We start from the raw sequence: 6,698 nt of genomic DNA, 5'->3' as shown, positions 1-6,698 counted from the left end.
ACAGAAAAATTCGAGATTTCTCTATGTTATTGGTATCAGCTCCTTCTATCGATTTCGCTGCATGGCATACGGTTGCAAATTATTTGATGGACTATTCTACCGGTTCCGTTTGCATTTCGCCGCGAGCAGAACAATTTGTCATACGAGCAAGGGACGTGCATACAGCGAGGCTAGCCAGTGCTTTGCGAGTCAACCACAGGGAGCGCTGGCGTAGCGCTGGCTGCGCGGGATCGCTTAAACAGAGGGCCCCGCTCAAACGAAGGCCCCGCTCAAACGAAGGGCCCCGCTCAAACGAAGGCCCCGCTCAAGCGAAGGCCCCGCTCAAACGAAGGTCCCCCGCTCAGTCGAAGGTCCCCCGCTCAAATGAAGGCCCCGCTCAAGTGAAGGATGCGTTTTTAGTCGGGCCCCGCTCAACTGAAGGCCCCGCTAAGACGAAGCCCCCGCTCAACTGCCGCCCCCGCTCAAACGAAGCCCCCGCTCAAACGAAAACCCGCTCAGATGAAGCCCCCGCTCAAGTGAAAACCCCGCTCAAGTGACGCGGTCCCTTTTCACTTTTTGGTAGTTTTTTTTTGCTGTTGGTGGGCACCTGGGGTACGCAAACAGTCGCCAATGACCTTCTTTTATGTTTCGTATTGAATTTTATCGATTGAAATCATTAAATAATTTTTTCGCATTTTTGGGTGTTTTGTTGGCTGAGCCAAACTTTATCTTTATCTTTATCTTATACGTTAACTGGGCGAAGCCCTCCATTCAGCCCACAGCCCAGAGCCCACTGGAGATGCCGGGACTTGGCGGGACCCAGCCGGTTGTCAAGTTTACTTTCGATCTTTAGGCGTGTTAAAACCACGAAAGTAGCATAAAATGTATATGCATGGAAAGGGGAAAGTTCAAAGATTACATTGACGCTAATTTGGACGAAAATAAACTCTTAATGTGAAAATGAGAAGACGACGGGCGTGAAATGGCGAAGGCGAGAGAAGGCGAAAACGATCGTCGGGCCGTCGTTTACTCGCATCTTTGAGCATGTTAGAACGCCGAAAGTGGCACAAATTGTATATTAATGGAAAGAGGAAGGTTCAAAGATTACATTGACGCTAATTTTGACGAAAATAAACTCTTTATGTGAAAATGAGGAGACGACGGAGCGTGAAATGGCGAAGGCGAGAGAAGGCGAAAACGATCGTCGGGCCGTCGTTTACTCGCATCTTTGAGCATGTTAGAACGCCGAAAGTGGCACAAATTGTATATTTATGGAAAGAGGAAGGTTCAAAGATTACATTGACGCTAATTTTGACGAAAATAAACTCTTTATGTGAAAATGAGGAGACGACGGAGCGTGAAATGGCGAAGGCGAGAGAAGGCGAAAACGATCGTCGGGCCGTCGTTTACTCGCATCTTTGAGCATGTTAGAACGCCGAAAGTGGCACAAATTGTATTTTTATGGAAAGAGGAAGGTTCAAAGATTACTTTGACGCTAATTTCCGTGAAATTGAACTCATTACGTGAAAATGAGAAGACGACGGGCGTGAAATGGCGAAGGCGAGAGCGCACTAGCTGAACTGTGAATAGCATGATCCTGCCAATAGTGAAGCGCAGAGTCGTTCGAGCAGAAAGCAGAATTCAAGAAAATAATAACATTCTTTCAGATAACTTGACATTTTAAACTGTACTTATGATTGTTCGTTCACCATAATTGTAACGTGGAATCGAAGGAAATGAGTACATGAAACCTGCATTCTATTGACACATCTCACCGTTCATAATCTTAATCTTAATAATGGAATAATATTTTACCAAATTTGATTGGTTATGCATTCAAAGTAGTTTCTGTAAAACGATTGAAATTTATTATCATACACATTATCAAACATCTAACACTGGCACATGTATCACAGTGTCTTGTTTTTTTCTTGTAGACTAATATTCATTTCACAAAAGTTTATGATGCCAAGCGATAGATCAAACGAAATTAAAGACCTTATTCTGCGGTCATTCAAAAATATAAAAAGAGACAAGGAGAATCTTCAGGGGAATATATGGCCCTTGCCATTTTCTCTTGTCGGTGGATGTAAATTGTGAGCGCTTAAAGGCGTTCTGTGGGCAAAGGCGTTCTGTTGGGGTAGGCGTTCTGCCTGCCTAGGGGGATGTTATGTGTTAGGTGGCCTTTGCCACTTGTTCTTAAAATTACACATAAACTGTTGGTGCGCAGTTGTGTGGGTTGCACAAAGGCAACTAGAAAAAGAACAAACAGCTACAATCTATCTGATAGAGAACTTGATACCTTTGCAACCAATGACGTTCCTTAGCTTTTATTTGTAATGTGAAACTGACGGAAACATTGTCATTACATCTGTATTTTATTGACTTATATGCAATCAAAGAAGTTCCTGTTAAGGTTATTGTAAAGTGAAAAAAATGACTATTTAATATTTTTTATTTACTTGTGTCAAATGTCTTAATTTATGGATAAAAGTTCCTTTTTATTGCATAAACTCATACACTAAGAGCAGGGCCCCACTTCATTTTAGTTTCCGAGTTATGGATGTTTACGGTAACTTTCAGTCGTTTCTCTCAAATTCTCCTCACACAAAGGATTAGCTACCCAGTCCCCAGATTCAAGCAATTGTATTCTTCTTTGCCTAGGGAAAAGATAGCGTTGCCCTTTTTTCAATATGTCACTTAGTTTTCTTCAAAATTCCAAGACAAAATAAGACAAAATCTCTCAAATTTGAAGAAAGATAAAAATGGGCCTGGTGAAATAGCTTTTACAGCCTCTTCCAGACTGATATTTTCAAATTTGCCCACGCCATCTTTTTCCAGTGCAATAATAGATATACTTGTCCGAATCTGAAGACTGGGTAGCAAATCATTTGTCATGAGGAGAATTTGGGAGAAACGACTAAAAGTTAACGTAAACATCCATAACTCAGAAACTAATAGGAGTTGGGGCTCCCAACTTCAGAAATAAATTCACCTAGTAGTGGTTGAATTTTGACCACAAAATGAACTTTCTGTGACAAATACTTTTAGGACATTCTAGTTTCACTTGACAGCCTCCTTAATCTAGAGATGTTAGGTGGCCTTTGCAGTACAAGGTCATAAATTAAATAAATGTACAGAGCTAAAATCCTAGCGGCACGGGGTATCGCCGCACGCTTCACGAGGCACGATGGGTTGCCTACCCACTGGGCTGATTCCTGTTCCAGCCGAGCCCACCTAGCGTCAAAGACATCAATGATCGTCACAGACCCACTTTCCGGAACACAATAGAATTTTTTTCAACCTGGATACGGTGCGACGTCATAGTAAAATTGACAGCACTGTTAAATTAATCCAGAAACATCCATAATAAATTAAACAAATGCTTAAAAATTGTCACTTTCTTAGCGACATAGAGGAAAATTTGAAAAATAAATTACAAATATGTAAACGTAGGAGCCCTTAGGCTCAGCCTGAAGCGGTAGCTTTTCCTAGTTACACTGTGGAGCAGTGCCGTGTGCTCCGTGACCCCACGGCCCCACTCAGCCCCCCCAGCCTCCTCGCCTCTTCGAGCCCCGAGCCCCGGAATGCAATGACCCGACCCACACCCAGGAGGACGCTTAGTACTATAGCTGTATGCTCACCTGTTTGCTGAATTAGACTTGTTACCTATAGCATTCCGTCCTGCTCGCTGCTCCCCAGTTTCCTCTTCGCTATCTCCCTCAAGCCATGCAAAAAAAGCGGGTTATTCCAAGCACACCATATGCCATAATTGTCTTCGCACATTTACGCGATAGGCGCTTAGTGCTATGATGTTAAGTAGTCCTAAATAAACTCAACCGGTGGTTTTGGCACTTAACCTCTAACTAAATTGCAGAGTGGTGCTGGAGGCACTTTTGTAGCCCTCTCCAGCTTAAAGAACCGCTGAGTTGTACGCTTTCGTAGCGCTGTTGGGCTTGTGTACCAGGAGAAAATCCTGGTCCTCTTAACTGCATACAAAAGTGACTTTGTCACTTCTAAAGGTGAAGAAGGGAAAAAGGATCAAAATGAAGAGGAATACGAATATCTAAAATAGCATTGCAAGCATTTTGGGCATCCGCGTTTTAATCCCAAACTCAAAGGCGAGCGCCCTGTCCAGAAGTAAGTGTTGTCTCTGCGAGAAACTTTAATAAGGAAACGCTTGTCTGGTCTCTTCAAAGTAACTTTGATGTCTGTATTTTGTTTTATTGGCTGAGCAGTAGCGAAGCCTGTTCCTTTAGTTGGGTTGAAACGAGGGTTGAAAAGTTTTTCCTGTCTGTCTGTCCGTGTGTGTGTCTGTGTGTCTGCACTATTCCGAAACGGCTCGGCCGATTCTGCTGAGATTTTGCAGGGTCATTAGGCATATCCTTGGCTCGCCACTCACCAAAATTCAGCTTTCCTATCTCAATCCCTGCGATTGAAACCATCAATAAACTCTTGAAACACGGCAGAAAAAAAACTTTTTTGGTACCTCTAACTTTTTGTCAAATTTCATTTGGTTTCCAATATTTTTGAGGGCGCTGATGACGAAAATAGAGCCCATTCTGACCCACGACCCAAAGTTAAGTCCCATTAGCGTACATTTTGATCACCAAATGCTATTTTTAGTGGGGATCACGCTCATTTCTACGGTTCACCAAGGAAAGCAGCCTGCCGAAGGCAGGCTAGCGCCGCAGACCAAGGAAGGTGTATACGGGTGATTCCGTGCGTAGGGGGTCATTTTGGATGTACCAAATGTTCTTTTTTAAAGTTCAACTTTAGGGGCTAAATTTGGTGTAGATGGCATACATAGTACCCCACAGTACCCCTCTGAGCGTGGCAGCGCTACAAGTTGACTTTTATTTTCACTCCCTATGAAATACGGCGGAATTTACAGAAATAATGACGGAATTTACAGATTACGGAATTTACAAAGCGAAGTTTTTAGTCTCCTGAACCGCTGGGTTACAAGATAGGTAAAAACTGTTGACGGTGTCATTTTCAGCATCCAAAATAGCATTTTTCAGCGAAGGTTGTGGGAACTTTCTCCCTCAGATGGAGGAGCTACGGCCCGAAACGGAATTTACATCCATTTTTACACCCTTACCGTTTTGAACTCTTCTGACGGCCTGGAAGCGTCGTTTGACCGCCCCCAGGTCCCGTGGGCACGGGCTTCTGGAAGTGTTTTTTATGTTCTTTCGATCCCAAGTGGTCGCGAGTTTCTAAAATGAAAAGGAACCCCCAGTAGACCGTCATTTGTAAAAACAGCATAGGTCACATAGTCACACGGTGGACATTTTCCCAAAGGCTGTTTCGGGTTCAACAAGTGATGATACAAAGGTCACCCTCCGTAATTTTGTGAAGAATAAGTCAGGGGAGAGAGTGAAATAGCCAGTTTTCTTTTGATGTGGCTGAGTCATATACTACAGCATGGCAATGTTGTCTTATAGGTGTTGGTGACCATGACGGAACTTACAAAACGACACTTTAGCAGCTTACGAAACCCAGATAAACAAAAGTTAGATCGACTTATCCACATGAGGACATGGTCTTCGTTTAGTAAAACAAATTTGAATTGCCCAAGCTACCAAATCAACCTCAGTTCAGGCGCAAGGCCCCGGTGACCTGAAATGACCCCCTACGCACGGAATCACCCATACGCCAGGCGTGGATTGTCGAAACTGTCGCAGCATCGCGAAGCCTGTTAGGATAAGACACGGTCTTGCCTGTCTTATTATTGGCTGAGCGATAGCGAAGCCCTTGTCGTGTTTGGGGGCGCCGAGAGGCGGCTGGTCGTGCGTCTGTCCTCCGGGTGGTCGGGGGAAAGGGCTGGGGGTGGGGGCTGGGGGGTCGTCATGAGGCTAACATTTTAGGTTTCACTGCGCCTAAACCGCTGGACCGATTGAGTTCAAATTTTGTGGGTAGTTACCTGTTAGGGAGGACTTCACTTTGCAGGTGTTAAATTTGACCCCCACCCCCTTGAACGCCCCCACCCCCTTGAACGCCCCCACCCCCTAAAAACGATGCTGACCATTTTTTGCTTCTGTACGAGCCACATGAGGTGCTGTGCGAAAATCAATCGTTTCGGTGGGTGGGGGCAGCCTCCAAGAACGACCCCTCCAAATTTCAGCCCGATACTACTAATAGCCAGGGGAAGGCCTTCGGCCTCGATGCTGAGCTGGATTCTGATGGAGATGGAAATGCATTTTCATCAGTAGTAAATTTGGATGTGTTTTTTTGAAAATGGGTCTCTTTTCTTTTTGGGGGGTGATATCCAGGAAGTATGCATTTGCACGAAGGATTGTGATTCGACAATGGTTGGTTTCTCCTTGAATCGAAGGAAGGGTATTTAATAATCTAAAACCAAATTGTCCAACCAATCCTAACCTAACCTAAAAAGCTCGTGACAGATCTTACTCTACTCGTGACAGATCTTTCCCTACTCTTGACAGATCTTTCCCTACTCTTGACAGATCTTATTCTCAAACTTAATGGTCCAACCAATCCTAACCTAACCTAACGGGTTCGTGACAGATCTTACTCTACTCGTGACAGATCTTTCCCTACTCTCGACAGATCTTATTCTCAAACTACGTAAATGGTTCAACCAATCCTAACCAAACCTAACGGGCTAATGACAGATGTTACTCTACTCGCGACTGATCATATCCTACTCGCGACAGATCTTATGCTCAAACTAAATGGCCTATGAAGCTTGGGTA

The sequence above is a fragment of the Thrips palmi genome, unplaced genomic scaffold (genome assembly GCF_012932325.1).
Source record: "Thrips palmi isolate BJ-2018 unplaced genomic scaffold, TpBJ-2018v1 HiC_scaffold_19, whole genome shotgun sequence".
NCBI classification, from domain to species: Eukaryota; Metazoa; Arthropoda; class Insecta; order Thysanoptera; family Thripidae; genus Thrips; species Thrips palmi.
This window is presented reverse-complemented; position numbering follows the sequence as displayed.